Below are 26,730 nucleotides of genomic sequence, written 5' to 3'. Positions count from 1 at the left end.
CCTGCCACAGCAACCAGTGTGCCTAGCTGTGCACAGTGGCTGGACACCATGCTCACTCACCCACACACCCCTCGCCACTCCACACCTGGCTTGCCCTTGACAGGTGTGGCATCCAGGCTGGTAGCATGAGCTGAACACAGCCAGCCAGGCGAGTGGGCAGAATGAGCCCAGCAGACATGAGAAATACTCATGCAGAAGGCACTGCCAGTCACAGAGGTCTGTGGCTGACAAAGCAACATCCCAAGGATCCTGTGACAATACGTATAGAACAAACCCACAAATAACATTATACTAAATAGTGAAACATTGTAAGCCTTTCCTGTAAGATGTGGAACAAGATAAGGATGCCCTCTCTTACCCTTACTATTCAACATAGTATTGGAAGCCCTTGGCAGAGCAATCAGGCAAGTGAAAAAAGGGCATCCAAATAAGAAAAGAGTAAGTGAAATTGATAGTTTGCTAATGACATGATCTTATATATAGAAAACCCTAAATTACTCACCAAAAAAAAAAAAAACTGTTAGAACTAATAAATACAGTAAAGTAACAGGATACAAAATTAACACAAGAAAAAAAATTAATAGCATTTCTATACACTAACAATGAACCATCCAAAAAAGAAATCAAGAACCAATAGCTACATGAAAATATAAACTACTTAGGAATAAATTTTACCAAGGAGGTTACTATGGTTTGGTAGCTTGTCCCCCAAACCTTATGGTGAAATTTAATCCCAGTGTTGTAGGTGAGGCCTAATAAAAGATGTTTGGCTCATGATGGTGGATTCCTCATGATTAATTAATATTCTGCCTCAGAGGTGAGTGAGTTCTCACTCTGTTAGCTGATTGTTAAGAAGAGCCTGATGCCTCCCACTTCTCTCTCGTTTCCTCTCATGTCATCTTACTTCTGCACATGTGGGCTCCCCTTTGCTTCCACCATGAGTAAAAGCAGCAATTCCAGTCAAAATTCCAATGTCACTTTTCAGAGAAAAAAAAAATCCTAAAATTTATATAGAACCACATAAAATCTCAAATAAAGCAATCATGAGCAAAATAAAAAGGTAGAGGTATTCCACTGACTTCAAACTATACTACAAAGCTAAGTAGTTAAAACAGCATGGTACTGGCATAAAAATAGACACATTGATTAATAGAACAGATTGAGAGCCCGGAAATAAACCCATGCAGGTAGAGTCAATTGACTCTTGACAAATGTGGCAAGAATACACAATGGGAAAATGATAATCTCCTGAGTAAATGATGTTGGGATAAATAATCTGCATGCAGAAGAGTGAAATTGGATATTTGTCTCACACTATATACAAAAATCAACTCAAAATGAATGAAAGACTTAAATGTAATACCAGAAATTGTAGAAGAAAACATAGGGGGAAATCTACACAACATTGGTCTGGACAATGGTATTTTAGATTTGACCTCAAAAATAGCACAGGCAACAAAAGTAAAAATAGATAAGTGGGATAACATCAAACTAAAAAGCTCCCACACAGCAAAGAAAACAATTAACAGTGTGAAAAGACAACATATGATTAGGAGAAAATGTTTGTAAGTTACACATCTGATTGGGGCTAATATCTAAAATAAGAAGGAACTCAAATTTTAAAATGGGTGAAGTGCCTGAGTAGACAGTTCTCATAAGCAGACATACGAGTGGCTGGTATACATATGAAAAATGTACAACATTGCTAACAGCGAGAGAGATGTACATTAAAACCATAATGAGATATCATCTCACACCTGTAAGAATGATTACTATAAAAAAACATAACAAGTGTTGGTGAAAATGTGGGAGAAAAGGGAATTCTTGCATACTGTTGCTGGGAATGTAAATTAGTACAGCCATTATGAAAAATTTTATGGAGGTTTCTCAAAAAACTAAGAATAGACTTACCATATGATCTACTTCTGGGTATTTAGCCAATAGATTTGAAATCAGTTTGTCAAGAGATGACTGCGCTCCCATGTTTATGGCAGCCCTTTTCACAGTAGCCAAGTTGTGGAATCAACTGAAGTGTCTATCAACAATGAATGGATAAAGAAAATTTTGTGTACACTCATGGGCTATGTAACAATATTTCAGTCAACGTGGAATGCATATATAACCGTGGTCCTATAAGATTATAATGCTGAATTTTTACTGTACCTTTTCTGTATTTAGATATGGTTAGATAAATAAATATTTACCATTGTGTTAGAATTGTCTACACTATTCAGTACAATAGCATGCTGGTACAGGTTTGTAGCCTAGGAGCAATAGGTTATACCATAACCTGGGTGTGTAGTAGGCTATACCATCTAGGTTTATGTAAATATACTCTATGATGTTCACACAACAACAAAATTCCCTAACAATGCATTTCTTAGAATGTATCCTAAGATACATTGTTAGACAATGCATGATTGTATATACAAAATGAAATACTACTCAGCCTTTAAAAAGAAAGAAATTCTGTCATTTGTGACAATATAGATGGAGTTAGGGAACATTATGTTAAATTAAATAATCCATGTACAGAAAGGCAAATACTACACGTTCTCATTTACATGTGGAATCTAAAACAATCGAATTCCTAGAAGCAGTGAGTAGAATGGTGGTTACAGAGGCTGGGGAGGGGAGAATGAGGAGATGATGATCAAAGCATACAAGGTCTCAGGAGAAATAAGAGGTATTTTTGAGATCTATTGCACAGTGTGGTGAATACGGTTAAAATGGTGCATAGTACATTTCACAGTTGCTAAGAGAGTACATTTCAAATGATCTAATCACAAAAAATGATAAGTATTTGGGGTGATGGATATGCTAATTTGCTCGATTTAATTATTCTACATTGCAATAAATTATAACATCAGTTTGTACCCCAGGAATATATACAACTATGAAAGGTCATTTTACACCAACATTTTAAAAATTAAAAGGAAATATTTCAAATAAATATCCTAAGATTCCATCTTAAGAAATTAGAAATAGAACAGCAAACTGAACACAGAGTGAGCAGAAGGAATAAACTAATAAATATTTTTATATAATGATTTTTAAAATCATAGCAAAAATTAATTAAATATAGAATAGAAAATAATAGAGAAAATGTAATCAAAAGTTGGTTCTTGGAAAACACTCACAAAATTGACCAACTATTAGCTAGACTGATCAAGCCAAAAAGAAAAAAAGATTCAAATTACTAAAATCAGAAATGAAAGGGGCGGGGGACATTACAACCAACTTTACCAAAACAAAAAGGATTATAAGGGATGCCATGAACAACCGCATGTCAACAAACTAGAGAACCTAGATAAAATGCAAATTTCCTAAAAGACACAAAACCAAACTGACTAAAAAGAAATAAAATCTCAATAGACCTGTAACAACTAAAGTGGTAGAATTAATAATAAAAACTCCTCCCACAAACAAAAGCCCAGGGCTAGATGGCTTCACTAGTGAATTCTATCATACTTTTAAGACGACTTAACACCAATTTTTCACAAACTGTTCCAAAAAATTAAAGAGAGAACACTTCCCAGTTCACTCTGTGAGGCTAATATCACCCTGATTCCAAAACAGAAAAAAACCTATTTGAAATTTTGTGAATAAGAATGAAACAGGTAAAATTAGTTGTACAGGTAAAAGAGGTCAGATAAATGAGAATTTTTTGGACCATCTTATAGATTTTAGATCTTAGTCTAATGAAATGGACAGTTATGAAGCATTTTGAGCAAAGAGTGGTATTTTTAAAGATAAATATGTCTACTGGGTTGATAATTTATTGCAGGTGGCAAGAGTATAAAGAGATTAGTGTAGGACTCTATAGCAGTAGTCCAGGTGAGAGCTTCTGATAGTTTAGTGTTAGACTGCTGTCAAAGACTACACCCATATTTCTGGCATAAGCAACCAGTTTGGTAGAAGTTTATTGAGATAGGAAAAAATGGAGGATGAGCAGGGACATGACAGCAATATAAAGGGCAAGAGCAGTTTCCAGTTTCCCAAAGAGGATATAGTATTGTATATTTAAACAAGTATAATATATACTAAAATATTCAGTAATACCACTATAAGTTACTGAACCCAACTAAATACTTGATGTGCAAGAAGTCTCAGTTCAGTGGGGAGATGGACATGTCAACATTAGGATCCCAGGGCCTAGTGTCAAATGATCAGAAGTAGCAAATTAAGAAGTGTAAGAAGGAATGGGAGCCATGATTTGAGGTTGCCTGTGAGATGAGCATTCCATGACAAGCTGGTAGTGAGTGCAAAAAGCACAGAAGCCTAAATCTTCATGATGTACAACATCATAAGTAAGAGCATACACTCTGGAACCAAACACCTGGGATGCAATCCTGTTTCTCTGAGTAGCTGTAAGACATAGGTCAAGCTACATGACGTATCTGCTTCAGTGTTATTCTATTAAATGAGGATTAGCCACAGCACCTATTTCATGGCATTGTTGCGAGGTTTAAATACACTGAGGAACATTTAAGAACTATACAAATATTAATTATGATGATACCCATGAAGGTGATGGTGATAAAAGTAGTAATAATGATGAAATTGATAACATGGGAGATGAGGGTGGAAGGGCAGAAAGGAAAAAAATATTGAAGGGATTGGGTGCGGTGGCTCATGCCTGTAGTCCTAGCACTTTTGGATTGAGCAGGAGGCAGGAGGATCCCTTGAACTCAAGAATTCAAGACTAGCTTGGGCAACATGATGAAACCCTGTCTCTATAAAACAATACAAAAATTAACCGGGTATGATGGCATGTGCCTATAGTCCTAGTTACTCAGGAGGCTGAGGTGGGAGGATCACTTGAGCCCTGGCGGTCCAGGCTGCAGTGAGTCAAGATGATGCCACTGATGCATCTGGAGTGCAAGATGATGTACTCCAGCCTGGGAGACAGAGCAAGACCCTGTCTCAAATACACACACACACACACACACACACACACACACACACACTCCTCAGCATACAAGGCCCTTCTATATATAGAATGAATTGCAAGAAGACACAGCCTATAAGATAGAGACCAATCAAAAGGTTTATACGATTGTTCATAATCCACAAACTCAGAGCAACACAAAACCACCTCTTGATTTCAAATGTTAAAGCTCTCTATCAAAATGGGTCAGGAGAGCAGGCATTAGGCAGAGCTGACAGCTCAGAGGGAAATCGCCACTGCTTTGAACCACATCTACTCCTGTCTACCTGCAGACCAGCAGGGACTTGAGCTTCAAAGGTGGCTGCTTGCCAAGATGAGTTTATTTGAAGCTATGGCTCTGCAGCCTCAATCATTAGCCCCCTCTCCCAGATCTGATCCCTTCTATTCACCTAAGCTTTCCCTCCACGCCCCAAGATAGGCCACTGGGAACCTCAGTAGACTGCTTCCTGAACAACAAAGTGCCTCATTAGCTACTTTTTAATGAGGTCACAGCCTGTGACTGCTCATTAATAGAGTGGTTAGTCAGCATCCCTAGGGGTAAAGGAGACTGAAGACAGAAGTCAGTGATAACAGAGCTCAGCCCAGGCGTAGCTGTGCTAGAGGGAGAAAGAACTTAGCAGAGACTCTTAGGCTTGTAGTCTGATGTCTCCAGTGTCCCTTCCAGCTCTGAGACTATGATTCTGGAGAAGGACATCCAGAGGGACCAGGTCTTTGGTGGGAATAAGTGACAACAGAGTCAAGTGATCCAAGGTTAAGAACAGCTATTGGTCTAAAGATATTCTTGAAGAAATCGAATGCTCTTCAAGTTCTCTTGGATGCTTTTGTAAATGGAATTTAGCTCTTGAAACTTTTCATAATCTTGCCTTCTATAACCATAGATTCTCTTGGTATTTCCCCATGTGTCCAAGTACAGATTCTTTGTGTTATTTTCCAAGTCTTTTAAAATTATATTTGTCCTTGGAGTTAATACATTGGCCCTCTTCTCTCCTCCCTGTCTACTGTCCCCTAGACATCCTGTCCATTCACGGGGTTCCAACACATCACTCCTGCGGAGATGAAACTTTGGCATTGACTCATATCTTATATCTCCCACCGGGATTAATATTGGAGCCTCCTAATGTTACTGAGCAAGGGCTCACTGCCCAAAGAGCATAGAAGCCAATACTATGTCACTAGCTTTTGAGAAAAACAGCTTTATTGCAAGTCAACTGGCAAGGAAACAGAAGGAAATGCTCAAATCTGTCTCCCTGAGCTGGGGACTGGGGCAGGTTTCATAGACAGAGTAATGAGGTGTTAATGAGGTAATGCTGGGAGGCATGATCTGACTGGATTATGCCACGGGGTAATGCCAGGGCTCAATCTGATTGGATCATGCATTATGCCATGTGTTGTCTGCTTGTTAATTCCGTCCCTGTTCCTTGGACTAAGCCATTAGGTTCCACTCACGATTGTGTACTTTGTTCATCTGGGCATGCTCAAATTACCTAACTTGCAACTTAGGGTCTATGGCAACTGAAAAATGACTCATTCCTTTGTTACATAAAAGTTGAACCAGACTGGTCTGGTTTCACGGTTACACTAATTGGTCTTCCTATCTCCCAGCCTGCTGCAGACTTACACATACAACTCATTCCAATTCATACTCTTTATCATCCCCAGAGTTTTTTCTAAATACACGTATGATGATTTGTCATTATCATGCTTAAAAACTCTTGATTCACTCTCACGATCAGAATAAAACTAATGTTTTTAGTGTGTCGTACAAGAACCCTTATAGTCAAGTTTTAGCGTATCTTTCCAACTTCAATTCCTACCATTCACTTATTCATTCAATTATAGTCATACTGAACTTTTTTCTTTCCCCTTATACTATGCATTTTTAGTTTCTTTAAACAGTCTTTTTAGGCTGGGTGTGGTGGCTCACACCTGTAATCTCAGCAGTTCGGGAGTCCTTGGTGGAAGGATTGCTTGAGGCTATGAGTTTGAGACCAGCCTGGGCAACATAGTGACACTCCATCTCTACCACAAAAAAAAAAAAAAGAAATTTTTTAAAATTCACCAGGAATGGTGGTGTATGCTATATTCCTAGCCACTTGGGAGGCTGAGGCCGGAGGATTCCTTGAGTCTAGGCGTTCAAAGCTGTCAAAGCTGCAGTGAACTATGGTTGTGTCACTACACTCCAGCCTGGGTGACACAAAGGACCCTGTCTCAAAAAACAAAACAAACAAACAAAAAACAGTAAAACAAACAAAACTGTATTCTGTTTTATTCCCCTCGACAATTTAGAGTCTGAAAGGTCTAGGTTCAAATCTTGTGTCTACTACCTACAAGCTATGCAAGTTGATACATATTACTCTGAATTTCTGTCTTTACATTTTCAAATTTGTAAGTGGGCTATAATATAGTTATCTGATATAAGTATAATAATATTTTATAAATAATACTATACAATAAAATAGGAATAATATAAGCCAACCACATCTACTTGTGGATCTATATGAACCTTTCTTTTTTTTTTTTTTTTTGAGACGGAATCTTGCTGTCACCCAGGCTGGAGTGCGGTGGCACGATCTTGGCTCACTACAACCTCCACCTCCTGGGTTCCAGTGATTCTCCAGCCTCAGCCTCCTGAGTAGCTGGGACTACAGGCGCGCACCACCACGCCTGGCTAATTTTTGCATTTTTTAGTAGAGATGGGGTTTCACCATATTGGCCAGGCTGGTTTCAAACTCCTGACTTCATGATCCGCCTGCCTTGGCCTCCCAACGTGCTGGGATTACAGGCGTGAGCCACCATGCTCAGCCCTATATGATCCTTTCTATACTTTTGTATTTCCTGCAATTCAATGTGGGAGTTTGGTTATGCAGAATTCTCAAGGATGTTGACTATAATTGTGACATAAGAAATCTATGTAAGCTCTACCTCCTCCCAGGAAGCAGGGTACATTAAGTAACATTTATTGACAAGGAAATATGAATTAATATTTTAAAATAAAGTCTTGATTAATTCCTACAAATATTACCACAATTTATAAAATAGCATATCTGCTTCAAAAGAGTAACTTGTTCAACAGCTGCAATTATTTGTCAGAGCAAGGATTTTAATGTAGGTCTAAATCTGAAATAGCCTTTACTTTTAAAATATTGCATATGCCTTCTCTACAATGTAGAGGTAGACACTAGATATAAGAGGAAATAGAATGAAGTTTAACAAGGTTATTTTAAAAAAAGCATGATAAGAAGAAACAAAACACAACAAAAAAGAATGTTAGGACCAATTTAAATGGAGATTATCTGATCTATTGTATGTTGAGCTATTTCTTTGGAATCATTAAAAGTACTTATAAAGTGACTTTTATTTTCTAAAAGAAAAACTTGGCACATAGTAAATGTTCAATAAATGGTAGAAATTCTTATTAAGCCCTTATGTCTTTATAAAATTTTTCTGTCAAAAATTCCTTCTTTTTCCTTACATCTTCCCCAATGTGTTTCTTCTAGAAACTCTCTGATTTCCTTTAGACAAAGCTGAGTTAATTCGCCTTTGTCACATATACTGTTAATGCACTGAAGACAATGTAATTGTATTTTATATACATATCACGTGAATGTAAGGACAACTTTTCCATTTATGTTCATATTCCTGGGCTAGCACTCATGAACACTCAATAAATATTTTAATGAATGATTAATTCCTAAATCACTACCTCTAGCAGTAACCTCTCACCCAACTGTGAATTTTATGCTTCCAACTGCCTCCAAGACATTTCTGCTTAGGCAGCAAGGTATCTGTATAGCACAATGCTCCCAAACTATAATGTATGAAATAAACCTTTATGAAGGATGCCTCACTCTCCCTACTAACAGTAACAGTAAACATGGCAAATACAATTGGGATTGGTAAGCAATTTCCCATAAAAATGTTCTTGGATTTGCAAATATGTTTTTCTCAAGAGTCCCCCAAATTTTAACCCTGAAAGGCCCCAGAAATGTTACCCAAAATGTGTGCCTAAAGATGTTTACCCCTCTGCTAATAAGCATATATTGTTTGTGAGGGTTTGTTTGCATACACTGAGATGAGTAACTCACGCAGAAGGGATTAACATCCTGTATATCCCAAAGTTGTAAACAACTTACATTACCCATTATGCGAGAGTAATTTGAGTATAGCCAATCAAAGCATGAATGATGCAACTGAGAGTCAATACAAAAGTCCACACCTTGTTAAACAGGGATCTAGGAACATGGTTCGTCAGAAGTGTCCTGAGATGGTTAACTGAGGGTCACATACAGACCAGAAGACAACTCTAACTCTGTGGTATGCCTGCATGATGACATTCTGAACCCCAGGTTTACCTAGAATAGTGTACGAACAAATTCATTGTTCCAATGACCAAATTTGGACAGTTTTTCTCTTATTATTTACCTTTTTTTTTTTTTTTGAGATGGAGTCTTGCTCTGTCGCCCAGGCTGGAGTGCAGTGGCATGATCTTGGCTCACTGCAAGCTCTGTCTCCCAGGTTCATGCCATTCTCCTGCCTCAACCTCCCAAGTAGCTGGGAATACAGGCACCTGCCACCACATCTGGCTAATATTTTGTATTTTTAGTAGAGACAGGGTTTCACCATGTTAGCCAGGATGGTCTCGGTCCCCTGACCTCGTGATCCGCCTGCCTCAGCCTCCCAAAGTGCTGGGATTACAGGCGTGAGCCACCACGCCCAGCCTTACCTTTCTTTCTGACTTAATTTTTCACTGATTTAATTTTACATTCCATCAGAGAACATTTGATATACTGGGTACTGAAGACACAGTTGTGATTGAGCTGCTGCTCTCTAGTTGGTGCTGGCCCAGTAGATAAGACAGAGAAGTAAACAGACAATCATAAAATGAAATTTCATCGATGTACTTCATTCACCATGTGATAATACCACACTTTGATCATTGCTATCATAAAAGTATTCAACCAGTCTCCAAATTATTCCTTGGAAATATGTTTTTTTACTCATCCTCTATGGTTAATTCCTATTTCCATTGTCACTGCTACTGCCTTTGTTACTTATTCCTTTTTCTTATTCCCATCTTTCACTGGCATATTCACTTAATCAATGAATATTTATTACTATATACTAAAACCCAAGAGTATAACAATGAGCTAGGTACTGCCCTCTAGGAGCTCCTGCTCTTTCAGACAGACAAGTAAATCAACAGCTATGGAACAAAAAGTGCCATGCAAAGGGCTTTACTATGTTATAATCTTACTCTGATATATACTATCATAGAAGTGTTCAACAAGTCTCCTAATCTTTGTTTTTTTTTTTTTTAGATGGAGTCCCCCTCTGTCACCCAGGCTGGAGTGCAATGGCGTGATCTCAGTTCACTGTAATCTCTGCCTCCCGGGTTCAAGCAATTGTCCTGCCTCAGCCTCCCAAGTAGCTGGGATTACAGGCACACACCACCATGCCTGGCTAATTTTTGTATTTTTAGTAGAGGCAGGGTTTCACCATGTTGGCCAGGATGATCTCGAACTTCTGACCTCAGGTGATTCACCCGCCTTGGCCTCCCAAAGTGCTGGGATTACAGGTGTGAGCCAAGTCTCCTAATCCTGTTAATTCTTCGTTGGAAAAATTCTTACTCAAACTTTGGTTCAATTCCCATTTTCATTGCTACTGCCATGAGCCTAGCCAAGCCCTTATTTCTAAATTGTTATCATAAAGGCCACCTCACTGTCCTCAAATTCCATGCTCACTTCCGAATCCTCCTTTACATATACTAATAAGTACTGGATTTACAGTAGTGACCAAAACTGAGTCCTTGTCCTTAGAGACACTGTCACCCTATGAAAATTAAATAAAGAATTTACAAATAAATATATAATTATATATTGCTATTATTGCTATGAAGAAAAAGAACAAAATTATCTGAAAAAGAATAAATGGGAATCCAAATACAAAAGAGTTAGAAAAGTGCTTTCTGGGGAAATGACAACAGAAAATGACAAAGTGGTATCAGAAAACTGAATAGGAGTTAACAAGGTGAAAATTAGGGGGAAAGGCATTAAAAAATAAATGTATTAACTTACATAAAGGTCCTGAGGCAGGAGAGTTTGGTGTATTGGAGAAAAAGAAAGAAGCCAATCTGACAAACATTGAGTGCGATTAAAGAAACAGTGTTGATGGCAGTAATAGTGGCAGTGATAGTCATCATATAGTCAGCTGGAATGCCCCTTCTCTTCCTTGAGAATTTCCTTCAAGTTCAAGGTCAAATAGTATCATGATACAGCCTAATCATATATGACATTCACCAGGGTTTGGCATGTTTCCTACACTTTATCCCATTTCCTTTTCACAATGGGTATTGAGACATGGATTAATTTTAGTATGTTTATTTGAGTCATAAGGCAAGAAATTATTGGGGAAATAATCAGAATGAAAGTGTTGTTTTGTTTCAGGTATCTCTCTTTTTCCAAAAATTTTAATAAACATACATGATAAAATTAATTAAGTATGAAACAACACATAATTAAAATATTTCCCTCTCAATGCTGACCTTTCTGGTTCCCCACATCCCTGTACCAAAGGCAATAATATTAACAATTTTTTTGTGTATCTTTCCACAAATTTTCTATTTACAGTCAACTCTCTATATCTTGGGCATTGGTTCTAGGAACCTCTCCACATGAACTGATATCTGTGCTGTGGAGACAAAAGTGACTCCATCTTGGATACTAATTTGTCATGTTGACTTTGGATTAGCCCAAGTTTCATGAATACTTCCTGATTCCTATTTTATTTTCCATCCTTAGTGTAAGAACTTGTACTCACTATAAATTCTGCCTTTGTGATATTATCATACAAGTTATAGGCTATGATGAATATAGCACTCTTGTCTGTTCCAGGAGGTTGCCTTTAATTGTCTTGCACAGAGGACATACACCCTTTCCCTATGGTATATAAGCCCTTGGTCTGAGGGTAACAGGTGCAGAGATCTACCTGTTTTGCTGCTGCCCAAGACCATACTTCTATCCATAAGTTACCCAATAACCCACCTTTTACTGACAAACTGGATTTGTCTGCCTTGTTCTTTGGTTTCTCGGCTCTTTCTGCACATTTGAGAGTTGTTTTCCATATCGTGCCTAATAGAACTCAAGTGATAGAACAAATAATGCACAATATAGCACCTATGCTGTATTAGATTTGGCTTCTGCCTTCTTTAGCATCCTTTAGCCCTGACTCACAGGCATTATATTGATAACTATGCTAACCCCGGAAGACTTGTCATTGCTACAGCAACACCTGGATGCATTGTGTACCATTCTCCAATGGATAGGATAGGTCATCAACCTGCAAAAGTTACAAGGCCCATGGCTGGCTGTAAAGTTCTCAGGGGTCACTTGGTTGGGTAAGACACATCTTATCCCAGGCACACTTTCCTTGGGTAAGACACATCTTATCCCAGGCATAGTCATTGACAAAATACAAGTTTTACTCATCTAAGACAGTTAAACAGTTACAAATTTCCTAGGTCTTTTTGGATATTTACTTTGCATTTAACCTAATGTTTGTGTCCCATATGCCAACTAGTAACGAAGGAATCTAGTTTGTGCTGAGATAAAGAAGAAGAGGACGCACATTAGAAGGCTAAAATACTAGTGGCTCAGGCACAAGGCTTAGGGTCCCACCTTCTGGGGATATCAATGTCTTTGGATGTGACCATAATCCCTGAGGGACCAGTTGGGCCCTCTGGCAAGTCCAGCATGGGACAACGGTTCCCTTAGGATTCTGGTCACAACAATGAAAGGATGCTGAAACCTACTATTCCTTGATGAAACAACCAGTCCTGGGGGTAGACAAAGCTTTATGACAAGTTAAACCAGTAACTGTTGCTTTGCTGGTAACAATAAGAAGAGTTTTCCCTACTAAAGCCTGAATAGAAGTGTTGTTTGCTAGGTATGTATCAGCTATTGCTCAAGCCTCCACTTTACGAAGTGGCATGCGTACCGGCAACCTGTAGTGGCTTCTCCACAAGTCCCTTGGGGAATGAACTACATGCTATCTTAGGGCCAGTATACTATGAGGCCTGTGCTGCCCTTCTTTTGAAACCTCCACAGGAGATACCTCCAATGGTAGACAAAGGCATGGCCCCCTTTCCTGAAAATATTTGGTACTTAGATGGATACAGCTGAGGTAACCCTTGTGTATGGACTGAAGTTGCTGTACAACCACAGACAGATGCTATGTGGTTTGAGATGGGAGTGCAGCAAAGCAGACAAGGGGCAGAACTCTGAGCTATATGGTTGATTTGTACCCATGAGCCATGGCCTACAGTTATCTGTATAGACAGTTGTATAAAAATATACAATTTTTTATCAATCCCCTATTGATGGAATTAAGGTAATTTTCCCATTCTTTTGCTGTTAAAAATTGTAGTCCAATAAAAAAATCATACTTTTTCCTCTCTCTAAAATTGTGATTCTGAAAGCCTGAATCACTATTTCTATCTTGTGCTGCTCACTAACCATTTCAAAATCTTAGAGCCTCAATTCATTTGATCAACATTTGGACAAGAAATTATATCTCGTACACTTTTCTTAACCATGACCAGCCTAAGATTAGCCAAAAAACCCCCAAATTTTATACTAAAGGAAGCCTACTTGACTGAGTCCTTTCTGTCAGCAGTGTCCTATTTCTCTCATCTCAAATTTTGTTTATAATGACTAGTCTTATGTACTTAATCATTCATTTGTTCAATGCCTGAATTCTGCCATTCAAATTTTGCTTTATGAGCACAGAGACTTCACATGTTTTGTTCATTTCTCTATCTCAGGGTCTAGAGCAATGCCTGGCATGTAGCAATTACTCAATACATATTTATTAAATAAATGAAAAATTATTGCCATATGATAGGTTATATTAATATAATGTTAATGTGAGATATTTATATGTATATATGTTGTAACATAATATATTAATATGATTGCTAATATATGTCATCTCATCACACCAATCCTATAAAATAAGCCTTATGATCTTTGTCTAAGCCATATGGAAACTGAAACTCAGGAAGTTTGATAAATGACTAAATACCTAAAGTCAGTGAGTTTGAGAGCTGGTTTTAAACTTAGATCACTAAGAATCCAAAACTTTTGTACTTTACTTTGCACAACCCTATATCCCTAGAGTATGGTTTTTCTTTTTGAATTCATCCTTTCGACATCCAATATTTCTTTGGGCCCCAAAGGACAATAGATTCAAGAAAGGTCAGGTCCTCCTGAGGAAGGGAAAGAAGAGGAGCTTCGGTGAGCCCAGAAACATCAGGGAGGTGGCCGATGGGGATAGAGGTGCCAGCCCTTCAGCTGTCTCTGAGGACAAAAGAGGCACGACTGGGAATAATTTTCTGAAAGCCAGGACAGGGAGCACGGCCAACCCTCCTACTGTGCTCACTCACCTCTGACATGCCACTGACACACAAGGCAGCAGTGAGCAGGCTACAGCTTCAGCCATTAATAGTTCAGCCAGAACAAGGAATAGGACTTCCCTGATTTCTCTTTTGACTTTGCTGAAACAGAGAGAAAGCTCTTCGATTACATTTATGAAAGATGTGCATGAAGGGCATGCATGAAGTGTGGAAGTCAGGCAGAGCTGAACAAGGCACATGTTCTTGTTGGACACAGGTAAGCCTTTTTGCCAAGGACCTAATTTACCAGGGGCCACTCTCCAGCTTCAGTTGCTCAACTGGACAAGGTTTGAGCAGGGTTTGCGGGATACTTAATTTTATTCCTCTGCTCACACTAGGAAGATCTCATCAGTTCCCCTCTTCTCTAGGTCTGTTTTCTTTGCCTATATTATAAGGTAAGTGAGATCTAAGGCTGCAGAAGAAATAAATGACTTAGGATTTTTTTCCTAACTCTACCCTGTAAAGCTTTCCAGGTTAGAAAAATTTTAGTAGCCGGAGCTTCCATAGGACATACACTTCTTCCAGGTCTTGGTTTTCCTCAGATTAATTCAGGGAAGACTTGCCTCACTAGAACATTCATGAGGCAGAGGACATCAGGAGACACTACTTCTTTAGGGAAGTTTTATGGTTACAGAAGGCCTAGGAGAGTAGGTTTCTATTCCAGGGACAGTTGCTCAGATGATTAGCAAATAGCTGCTCCTGGGGAAGTTCTAGAGAAACTGTCAAGGAGCCTGGGGGCTGGCCATGGGCCATCAGCTTCTTCAATGTCTCCCACACTGGACATAGGTTGCCAGCTCTTCTTCCCCAGTAGGTTCCAGAAGTTCTATAGGAACCTCAGCAAGCCCTTTCATCTCTGCCATTCCTCCTCCACAATCCTCTCCACCAGCATCACACATAACACAGCCGTCATAAAATGGAGCTTCTAGTGAAAGTGGATTTTTGTTTGTTTGTCTGTTTGTGAGATAGAGTCTCACTCTGTCGCCCAGGCTGGAGTGCAGTGGTGCGATCTCAGCTCACTGCAACCTCCGCCTCCTGGGCTCAAGCAATTCTCCTGTCTCAGTCTCCCAAGTAACTGGGTTTACAGGTGCCCGCCACCATGCCTGGCTAATTTTTGTATTTTTAATAGAGACAGGGTTCACCATGTTGGCCAGGCTGGTCTTGAACTCCTGACCTCAAGTGATCCGCCTGCCTCAGCCTCCCAAAGTGCTGGGATTATAGGTGTGAGACACCGTGCCTGGCCTGAAAGTCGTTTTAGTAGGATGTACTTGGATATGAAATCCAATGGAAACTTAGGAATAACAAACTTCCTGAAATTCATGTATTTATTCTTACACTGATTCATCCAAAAATACACATAAATTGCTTAATATGGACAAGCATTAGGATTATTCCTATAAATAAAATAAGCAGTTTCTGGTCTGAAGGAGTTTACAGATTAAATTTAAAAATTCAGATATCAATAGATAACTAAAATACAACTGAATAACTAAAGAATTTTAAAAGCATACAGGAATAACCCTATCTGGAAGCATCACAGGGGAGACACATTTTAGTTTTTAAGATGAGAAGGAAGAAGTCAGCCAGGTGGAGGAGGGGGCACATGCAACCACAGGTGATGTCATGAGCAAAGATACAGACAGGGATTAGCAAACTACAACTCATGGGGCAAATCTATCCAGCCCTGTTTTATATGACCCACAAGCTAAAGATGACTTTTCACTTTTAAAATTGTCAAAAATGTCAAAAGAGTGACAGTTTATAGCATCCTAAAATTATATAAAATTTTAATAAAATTTCGATGTCTATAAAGTTTTATTAGAACTCAGCCATGCACATTTGCTTAGGTATTGGATATGTTTATATACCTAATTATATATTTGTATACCTATATTATATATGTTAGGTATCATATATGATATTTATTTATTTTATGTGTGTGTGTGTGTGTTTGTCTAGGTATTGAATAGTTATGACAGAGATCACATGGTCCACAAGCATGAAATATTTTATGTCTGGCTTTTTACAGAAAAAGTTTTCCAACTCCTGGTATAGAATCATGAAAAGAAGTAATTTGTTCAATAACACACAAATATGTTTATCCTCAGCATTAGTGAAGATTAAGGTACCTGGATGACAAAGGGACAAAAAAATGAGACCTAAGGAATATGTTGTATTCATATTGCATATCTTGCTAAAAACCCAGGTGTTGCTTTTATTATATTTTTTCTGATTATGGTTTTGAATGCAGACTCTGCCTTTTACTGCCCATGTAAACAAGTTACCAAATTCTTTAACTAACAAATTACATAATGTATCTGAAGTTCAGTTCATTCAGTGGCAATAAGGGGAGAAAAATAACAGCATCTAAATATTGTAAGAAGAATGTGAAAAAGGAAAAAGTAACGTACATAGCATAATTCTATTATGTATTAGGCAAACGCTTCCAACTTGAGGTCATAATTTTTATTTTTATTATTACTGCTTTTATTACTGCTATATAATATGTGTAGCTCATTTTAGAATGCTTGAAAACCCAGAAAGCAAAATTAAGGAGATAGTCCCATCTCTCTTCCTACCACTTGAAAGTTACTATTGCTAAAAATTTGCATATTGCTATGCACATATTGATGAGTTTAGAATTTTACATGTAATCATATGTATTTTTGTGTTTTTTTCCATTTACTATTATATGGTGAGTATTATTCAATAGTGGTAATGTTCTTTAAAAATGACATATGATTAAATGACATTTCCTTAAATGCTTGGGTCATAATTGACCCAATAATTTGTAGATTACTGACACAATTTTGACACTATAATGATGCAACATTGAACACACTTATATGCGAAATCATTGTGCCTTTTGCTTGTGCGTATGTGTGTGTGTGTGTGTAAAGAACACTTAAAACATGGATCTACTCACTTCAAAAAATTTGAGTACACAGTACTGTATTGTTAACTATAGGTACCATGTTGCAGAGCAGACAGATCTCTAGAACTTACTCATCTTTCCCAACTGAAACTTTACACCCTTGGAAAGCAACTCCTGACTTTTACCCTCTCCCCAGAACCTAATATACACCACTCTACATTCCGTTTCTGTAAGTTGGATTATTTTAGATACCTCACGTAAGTGGAATCATGCACTATCCTTCAATGACTGGCTTGGTTCACCTAGTATAATCTTCTCCACATTTATCCCTGTTGTTGCATAGAGCAGGCTTTCTTCTTTTAAGGCTAAATAATATTCCATTGTAGTTATATACCACATTTTCTTTATTCGCTAACCTGTCAGTGAATGTTTAGGTTGTTTTAATATCTTGGCTATTGTGAACCACGTTGCAGTGAGCATGGGAGTGCACATATCACTTCAAAATCCTGATATCAGTTCCTTTGGATATATTTCCAAAAGCAGGATTGTTGGATGTATTTTTAATTTCTAGAGGATCCTCCATAGTTTTTTCTGCAGTGGCTGCAACATGTTACATTCCCACCAACAGTGCACAAGTGTTCCAATGTCTCTACATCTTCGCTAAAACTTGCTTTGTTTTGTTTCTTTGTTTTTGTCTGTTGGGTTTATTTATTTGCTAATAGCCATCCTGACAGGTGTGAGGTGATAACTCACTCTGGTTCTGCTTGGCATTTCCCTGATGACTACTGATGTGGAGCATCTTTTCATTGCCTGTTGGCCATTTGTATGTCTTCTTTTTTTTTTTTTTTTTTGAGACAGAGTCTCGCTCTGTCGCCCAGGCTGGAGTGCAGTGGCGCGATCTCGGCTCACTGCAAGCTCCGCCTCCCGGGTTCACGCCATTCTCCTGCCTCAGCCTCTCCGAGTAGCTGGGACTACAGGCGCCCGCCACCACGCCCGGCTAATTTTTTGTATTTTTAGTAGAGATGGGGTTTCACCATGGTCTCGATCTCCTGACCTCGTGATCCGCCCGCCTCGGCCTCCCAAAGTGCTGGGATTACAAGCGTGAGCCACCGCGCCCGGCCTGTATGTCTTCTTAAAGAAATATCGATACAAGTCTTTTGTCCATTTTAAAATCAGCTTACTTATTTTCTTGGCTACTGAGTTGTAGGCATTTATTACATATTTGGGGTATCAATCTTTTATCAGATATATGGTTTGCAAATATTTACTTACATTCTGTAGGTTGTCTCTTTATTGACTTTGCTGCATAGAAGCTTTTTAGCTTGATGTTCCACTGGCTAAATTTTGCTTTTATTGCTTGTGATTTTGGTGCCATATCCAAAAAATCGTTGCGAGATCCAATGTCATAAAGCTATTTCTCTATGTTTTTTTTCCAGGAGTTTTGTAGTTTCAGTTTTTTTTTGTTTTTTTTTTTTGAGATTACGTTTCCCTCTTGCTGCCCAGGCTGGAGTTCAATGGGGCAATCTTGGCTCACCGCAACCTCTGCCTCCTGGGTTCAAGTGACTTTCCTGGCTCAGCCTCCCAAATAGCTGGGATTACAGGCGTGTGCCACCACACCTGGCTAATTTTTGTATTTTTAGGAGAGATAGGGTTTCGCCATATTGGCCAAGCTGGTCTTGAACTCCTGGCCTTGGTGATCTGCCCACCTTGGCCTCCCAAAGCACTGGGTAGCTTCAGTTCCAATTTTTAATTCATTTGGAGTTGATTATTGTGTGTGGTATAATAAAAGGTAAAAGAAAATTTCATGATTTTGCATATGAATATTCAGTTTTCCCGAAATCTTTTGTTGAAGAGATTATCCTTTTCTCTATTATGTGTTCTTGGCACACTTGTTGAATATTGGTTGACTATGTATGTGTGAATTTATTTCTGGTTTCTCTGTTCCACTGGTCTATGTAGGCTTTTATGCCCCCTCTACCTAAATTCCTACTCTTTGAAAATCTGTAGGAATCTTTTGCCATATATCTTAAGACATTTTCTTATTTTTAATTTTAATTTTTTTTGTTTGGATTTTTATGTTTAAAATCATTTAATTTTTTGGGGGGCTAATCAATCATCTTTTTTCTTTTCTTTTCTTTTTCAATCATCTTTTTTCTTCAGGAATTTTGTTTTAGTATACTGCTTAGAAAGACCACAAACATATATAATAAAATATAAACATATTTTCTTCACACTCAACTAAAGCTTAATTTCAACATTTAAATCATCATCTATATTGAATGTAATTTTTTATAATAAAAGGTTAGAGTTTAACTGGGCTTGTTTTTGCATTGCCCCAGAGCTCTTTATTGTATTTTTCTTGTATATACACTATTTCTGGCCTTCATTATGTTTTCATGACTTATCTAATACAAATACACTATACTTAAAGCATGTGTAGAGATATTATATAATATTTTCATGTTATAAATAATGTAATAAAATTTTAAAAAGTTACAAAGTATTTTAACATATGGTCACAAACAGGAACTTTTTAATTTTGGAATTACTTTAAATATTTTTAATAATTTGACAAAAATTTATGTTTATAAAACTATTTCTCTAGTCATAAACACAGTATGACACTAAATTTGTTCAAGATTAGATTATGACATTTCATAAGGGCTTTGATTATTTTAAATAGGATACTAATTATTTCCTGATATGTTTATTTCAAAATTTTTGAATTTTATTGATAACATGAAATTTATTTTTTGACTGTTTTTTCCTTGTATATAAGAAAAATAATTCATTCTTAAAATACGTTGTATTACTTCAACAACTTAGTTGTCTGTCATTGAACAAGTTTTCTTCTGAAAGTAATAATTCTGTATTCCTTTTTTTTTTTTTTTTTTGGAGACAGAGCCTCACTCTGTCACCTAGGCTGGAGTGCAGTGGCGCGATCTCAGCTCACTGCAACCTCCATCTCCTGGGTTCAAGCAATTCTCCTGCCTCAGCCTCCCGAGTAGCTGGGACTGCAACCTCATGCTGCCACGCCCGGTTTTTTTTTTGTATTTTTAGTAGAGATGGGATTTCACCATGTTGCCCAGGCTGGTTTTGAACTCCTGAGCTCAGGCAATCCACCCGCCTTGGCCTCCCAAAGTGCCAGGATTACAAGCATGAGCCACCGCATCCAGCCCCCCATTTTCTTTTCCAATGTTTATACCTTGTTTATTATTCTTATTACTTTGGCCAGAATTTTTAAACCAATACTGGGATTAAAATTTCAACAATAGCTATGATCTTCAGAATATCCATAAATGCCCAAAAATTATATGTAAAATTTTGTACATATGAATATATGTACATTTGGGAGGAGAAAGAGTTCATAACTGTTGTCAGATTGTAAAAGGGTTCCATAATCCCCCAATTCTCAGAACCATTGCTCTATTATTATACTACTAATCTCACAACTGGCTGTTGTTTATATAATATTCAGGTTTCAATAAGAAAGTAGTTTTCTCTTCAAAAGTTATAAAACTTTGCTGTGCTGGATTTTTTTTTACAGATGAATGTTGAACTTTCAAACAGTTTTAGGATTTACTGAGGTTAACTTTTTTTTATTGAAATGTTGATGATATAAATTATATTTGATTATTTCTTAATTACAAACCATATTTGCATTCCCATAATAAATCCTACTTGGCCATACATATATAGTTTTGGATTTAAAATGATTGCATTTTATGTCTTAATTTTGCACTTATATTTACAAGTCAGATTGGTCTTTGGGTTTTTTTTTGTGTGTATTATATTTGCCGCCTTGAAAACAGGTATAGGTAATTGTCATAATATTAATTGGAAAACACTGCACCTTTTTCTTTGTTCTGAAACAGTTCATCTAAAGATAAATCACAAGATTTACCTGTTCCCTGAAGGAATAAATTACCTCATCCATTAAACTATCCGTGTTAATGGCCTTTTTCATTGTAATCTTTTGATAAAATTACTTCAAACCACTTGTTTTTTATCTGTTTTATTCAAGGCTGAACCTTACATGCTACTAGAAAGCATTTCATTTTAAAAATCAGACATTTATTAATATAGTAGTATTTGCTTATAATTTTAAAAGTTTCATTCCACATCTGAGATTATTTTACATATTTTATTCCTAGATTACATATTTTTGTTTTCTCCATTATTTCTTCAGTAGATTTTCCAACAATTTACCTTTACTTAATTTTTTTTTTTTTTTGAGACGGAGTCTTGCTCTGTCGCCCAGGCTAGAGTGCAGTGGCACCATCTTGGCTCACTGCAACCTCTGCCTCCCGGGTTCAAGTGATTCTCCTGCCTCAGCCTCCCGAGTAGCTGGGATTACAGGTGCGTGCCACCACGCCCAGCTAATTTTTTGTATTTTTAGTAGAGACGGGGTTTCACCGTGTTAGCCAGGATGGTCTGGATCTCCTGACCTCGTGATCTGCCCGTCTCAGCCTCCCAAAGTGCTGGGATTACAGGCGTGCGCCACTGCACCAGGCCACTTAAATCTTTCTCTACCCTCAAAATTAAAAGGAAACTAGAACAATGATTAAGATATTATTGAGCATATTTCCATAAATTTTGTTGTATAGTAAGAAATTTTTTGTTTAAAATTATTAGCTCAATAATTTTTATTTTTTGCTATCATTTTGTCTATCATTTCTCTACTTTGATCTGCCATTCTATGTTCCTAGAAATTTATCTATTTTTATTTCCTGAATTTTTTATTTATTCTATAATTTTTATCATTTCATAGTATTCCTCAATTTCTCAAACATTCTCTTAATTCAGTTTCCTTCAGTATCCAGGACTGTTTTTCACAGTCTTTTAATTTCCTAATGACATTGTTTTATTTCCAGGTGTATTTTTCTTACAATATATTGAACATATTTATGACTACCTATTCAACAGTATTTTGTTTTATGCTGTTGATAGTACAGATTATAGATGCTTACATGTTTCTCCTATTATTAACATTTCTTTTTCAGAAGAGGGCCATCTCCTTTGATATCTTAGATATGTCCCATGAGTTTAAATTGTTACGTTCCTATCTCCCATGACTTTACTCTGTTTATTCTGAAGTACAAAAGTCTAGATTGTCTTATAATAAAACAGTAGTTTCTAATTTATATACTGTGTTTACTATCATAGATCCTCTTGTTTTATTCAAAATTTTATAGGTTTGTGTGTGTGTGTGTGTGCATGCATGTGTGTGAAAGAAGGAGAAAGAGAGAGAGCTTGAGCAATTACACTTGCTCAAATCTCCAATATTTTACTCAAAATTATAAATTTTGGTTTTTTGCTTGTTAGTGCCACAGAGCAGTCCAATTTCAGTGTGATATGTATTATTTTAAGAAATAATTTTTTTCTGCATAGATTCTGCAATGTTTTGAATATATTCTTGAAAACCAAATTGTTCATGGGGGCACACTGGTTGTTAGTCATTCTTTGATTTTGCCTGCTGCTTCATGAGTTCTTGCTATTATCTAACTGATTTCTCTTTGCTTAGTAACATCTTCATTATCTTTCTTACTATTTATTATTCCAGCTCCATCTGTTTGGCTCACTTTTTCAGGGACATTAATTATTTGTTAAATTGTTTTCTGCTTTTTAAGTTTTATCTTATATTCATCTATTTCCCCATTTTCTGCATCTTATAGGAGAGAACTTCAAGCCTTTCCATGTAAGTTTTCTATTTTAGGCAGAGTCAGAGTCAAATCCATTCTTTACTGTTTTCAGTAAAAGTTTTGTTTCTGCTATTGCAGTTCAGTTTCATTACAATACTTTCATAATTACATATAGCACCCTGTTTATGCCTATTTTTTTAAGGACTGCCCAAAATGTAATTTTATTTTTGCATTCTTTATAAATAAAAAGCAACTGATAATCATTTTCCTCTTAACTTCGATGACCATATTTTCAGGAACTACTGAAAGACTTCAAGTATGTTGTTTGCAAGGAATAGTTTATAATTACTGAATTTTACATTTTTGCTTAATATACAAAATTTCTGCTTAATGTGTTAAGCATATTTTTGCTTAATATATTTTGTAAACTATAGTTAGCTCTCAGAATGTCTAAAGTAAGCTACCTTTATTTTCATTAATAAAAATGAGTAATTTAAAACTTCATGGACATGTAACATTTTAAATACCCAACTTCCTTAACATAAGGTAAAACAGTCTCAGGCAGGCTGCCACTGGCATTTTTTTTTTTTTTAATTAGAGGCAGGGTATCACCATGTTGCCCAGGTTGATCTCGAACTCCTAGGCTCAAGCGATCCTCCCATCTCAGCCTCCCAAAATGTTGAGATTACATGTGTGAGCCACCACACCTGGCCTGGGAAATTTTTTTTAATGTATGTGGTAATACACAGGTATAGATCACATTTAGTATATGACCAGGTTAATTAAGAAGTCAAAAAACACATTAAATTTAAGAACAAATAGACTGGTTGTGGTGGCTCACGACTGTAATCCCAGCACTTTGGGAGGCCAAGGCGGGTGGATCACTCGAGGCCAGGAGTTCTAGACCAGCCTGGCCAACATGGCAAAACTCTGTCTCTATTAAAAACACAAAAATTAGTCAGGCATGGTGGGTCGCCCGTGATCCCAGCTACCCAGGAGGCTGAGGCATGAGATTGCTTAAACTTGGTGGGCAGAGGTTGCAGTGAGCCGAGATTGCGCCACTGCACTCCACCCTGGGCAACAGACTGAGTTTCTGCCTCAAAAAAAAAAAAAAAAAAAGTACAAATAGTTATTTGAAAAACTTCTGACATTTGTTTACTTCTGGACAAACAAATAAGTGGGAAGAGCCATCAGTATAAACCTCTTTTAATTTTAGTCTTTATCATTAAAATTGATAAAGTTCTTAGAACTGAGTTCTTAAAACACAGAACAAATTTGAATGCATTTGTGACAGTTTAATAATTTATATGTCTCATTATGATCTTTTAATGGGAAGTTTTAAAGCCAAAGCATAATTTACTGCAAAGATAAATTAGAAAAGGCAAATAAACTTTTGAATAATATGTTATAATGACCTGGACAAAACTGATTATTAACTAGTAATACAATAATTAGCACATGCAACAGATTGAGAAATTGAATCCTGTGCTATATACTTGTAAGTATTTTGTAAGACATGACATATATTTAAATGTTTCTATCAATTGCATTCCTTTTGCCACATATATTAGTTTTTATTTAAAACAAGAAAACAATTCTCTTTCCTCCAGATTCTCATATTAATCGGTACAAAACATTGCAATTTTAGTAAAAATTGTTTATTACAATGTTATTTTAGAGAGGCTTATGCCTTAAACTATCAAAAATGTGCTTAAAAAATCCAAATTATGAGAATGATCAACTTCAATGGCTTCCTCTACATCCAGCTTGGCTTCTCCATGTCCCTCATCTGACTCATCAAGAGAGGCCAGGGCCTCATTTTTGTCACTTGTAAAAGTTTCTCATGATATATCATCATCTTGAAAATTTAGACTTTTAATAGCTTATTTAATTTTTTCATTGTGTTCTCCTCTTCCTAGCAGCTTTTTAATTTTCATATTCCTTTTGATTTTCAATGTAGAAAATATCCTTAGTTTGTTCCTTGCTGATACTAGGAGTGTTTTTTAAGAGATTCAGAAAATCTCCACCCAGTGTTCTTCTTCAAATACTATTTATTATAAAGAGGCTGCCATTTTGTTCCACTTCAGCAGTTTCCAGCAGAAGTTCAATTGCCTTTTGTTCCCAATAATCCTCACTGCTTGAGCCATCAGATCTTTCTTTGGTTCCTGTAACCTGAATAACATTTCATCAGCCACTTTCTCTTGAGAATCTTCCTCTGTGATCTCGTATCGAACTTTATAGCTCATTTTTGGTTCTGATCTGTTCCCTAGCCTGTCTTTGACAGGTCGTTTCCTTTTGAGATGACTTTGCCCTTTTTCCTCTTCCTTTGATCCCGTTTTTTTGTTTGTTTTTGCCACCATGCATATATTCAGCTAGTTCTTTGTCTCGTCCTTTTGTATGCTCTAGAGATTCCCGCTTAAGTTTCTTAGCAAGCAAATAATCATAGGTCTCGGATTGTCTGCTTCTGTCAGTAGTGCCCTCCATTCCCAAGATACCAAGTTCAGTGGCCACTGCATCTTAATTCTGTTCCTGCAGTACAGCACCCCATATGTTGTTAACCTTCTTTCCTCCAGAAACAGGTGGTTTCTGACTGCTCTGGCCAAACTGAAAAGACCCTGGTTTGGGAGGAGAGTTTAGATATTTCCATTCTGGTTTGGGAGGAGAGTTTAGATACTTCCGCTTCCAAAGACAGCTATCATCATCTGAATCAGAAAAACTCTCTTCACTTGAATCCACACTTTCAACAACTCGGTAATGTGATACTGGTGCACATGCAGTTGCCCTGCTCTGGAAGGCCCTCATAAGCACTGTCCCCGCCTAGCACTTTCCACACTTGCTGCAGCCTGTTGCTGGGTGTGACCATTATGTCGGAATCTGAATCAGGTTGGAAAGCTGCCCATCTTCCATGTTGCCAGCCTCCAACACCATCTTCCCAAGGTGCCTATGCCTATATTTTAGCCAACATTATTTTCATCTCTGTTGCCTAGAAAGCCTTTAAAGATTACGTTATGTGTCCCTGTGCCCCTTTAAGGTACTATATATTTTTGTATTTTGACTTTCATTGTAATGTGTTATAATTGATTATTTAAATATTTTATCTATTGAATTCTAAGCTTCAGTGAATAATCATTGTATCATCAGTGCTGCCATAGAAATTGAATAAATACAGACTCTCCTTTTATATCATTTAAGATTCTATCTCATTTCATAACTTTTTATCCTTGAATGTTTTCCTTTGAAACTTCACTCTAATGTTTCTTATATTTTTTATAGTTTTTTTTTTTTGTGGGAGTGTGTTTTGTTTTTTCCAATTTTCCTGTTCTTGAAAGAGAAGTAGTCAGAATCTCCTTGGACACACTCACTTTCCACAGAATTGTAGTACAATACTCCTCTCAGATCTTAATTTTGAGAGTCAGTGGATTATGCAGGTACTAAGAATCAGTTGTCAATTATAGATATGCTGGACCAAAGAGGAAACTGCTAACATTGTTTCCCATAGTCTGATTTGGCAAGAAAGAATAAGTATTATGTGATTTGAAGTGGTCTACAATTCTTACACTGAGTGAGGGGGAAAGTGCATTAAAACAACCACGCCCTATAAACATTATTCTCACTCATCCTTTCCCCTCTATTATTTCTACTTTGAATAACTTCAAAATAAAATATGATATAAGATCAGATTTGTTTTAGTAAATAGGCTAACAAGATATAAAATGGAACATAAAAGAGAGGAGAAAGGTGACCTATTGCTCATTTCAGTGCTTAGGCTCTGATCACACTTTACTGTGTCTTTATTCTTAGCCAACACAAGACCCTT

At 37.0% G+C, this 26,730-nt stretch overlaps 1 protein-coding gene and 1 pseudogene across 1 annotated transcript in view; both read right to left on the bottom strand.

The window, feature by feature from the left end:
• The window catches only part of LOC129483902 (olfactory receptor 2AG2), a 157,375-nt gene that overhangs the window by 59,202 nt on the left and 71,443 nt on the right, over positions 1–26,730 (bottom strand). The gene's annotated exons all lie outside the window — the stretch shown is intronic.
• LOC129484460 (phosphorylated adapter RNA export protein-like) lies at positions 24,334–26,522 on the bottom strand (annotated as a pseudogene).

This window comes from Symphalangus syndactylus, chromosome 6, assembly GCF_028878055.3.
Source record: "Symphalangus syndactylus isolate Jambi chromosome 6, NHGRI_mSymSyn1-v2.1_pri, whole genome shotgun sequence".
In the NCBI taxonomy this organism is placed as follows: domain Eukaryota; kingdom Metazoa; phylum Chordata; class Mammalia; order Primates; family Hylobatidae; genus Symphalangus; species Symphalangus syndactylus.
Note: the sequence above shows the minus strand (reverse complement) of the source record. Positions and strands in the feature narration are given on the sequence as shown.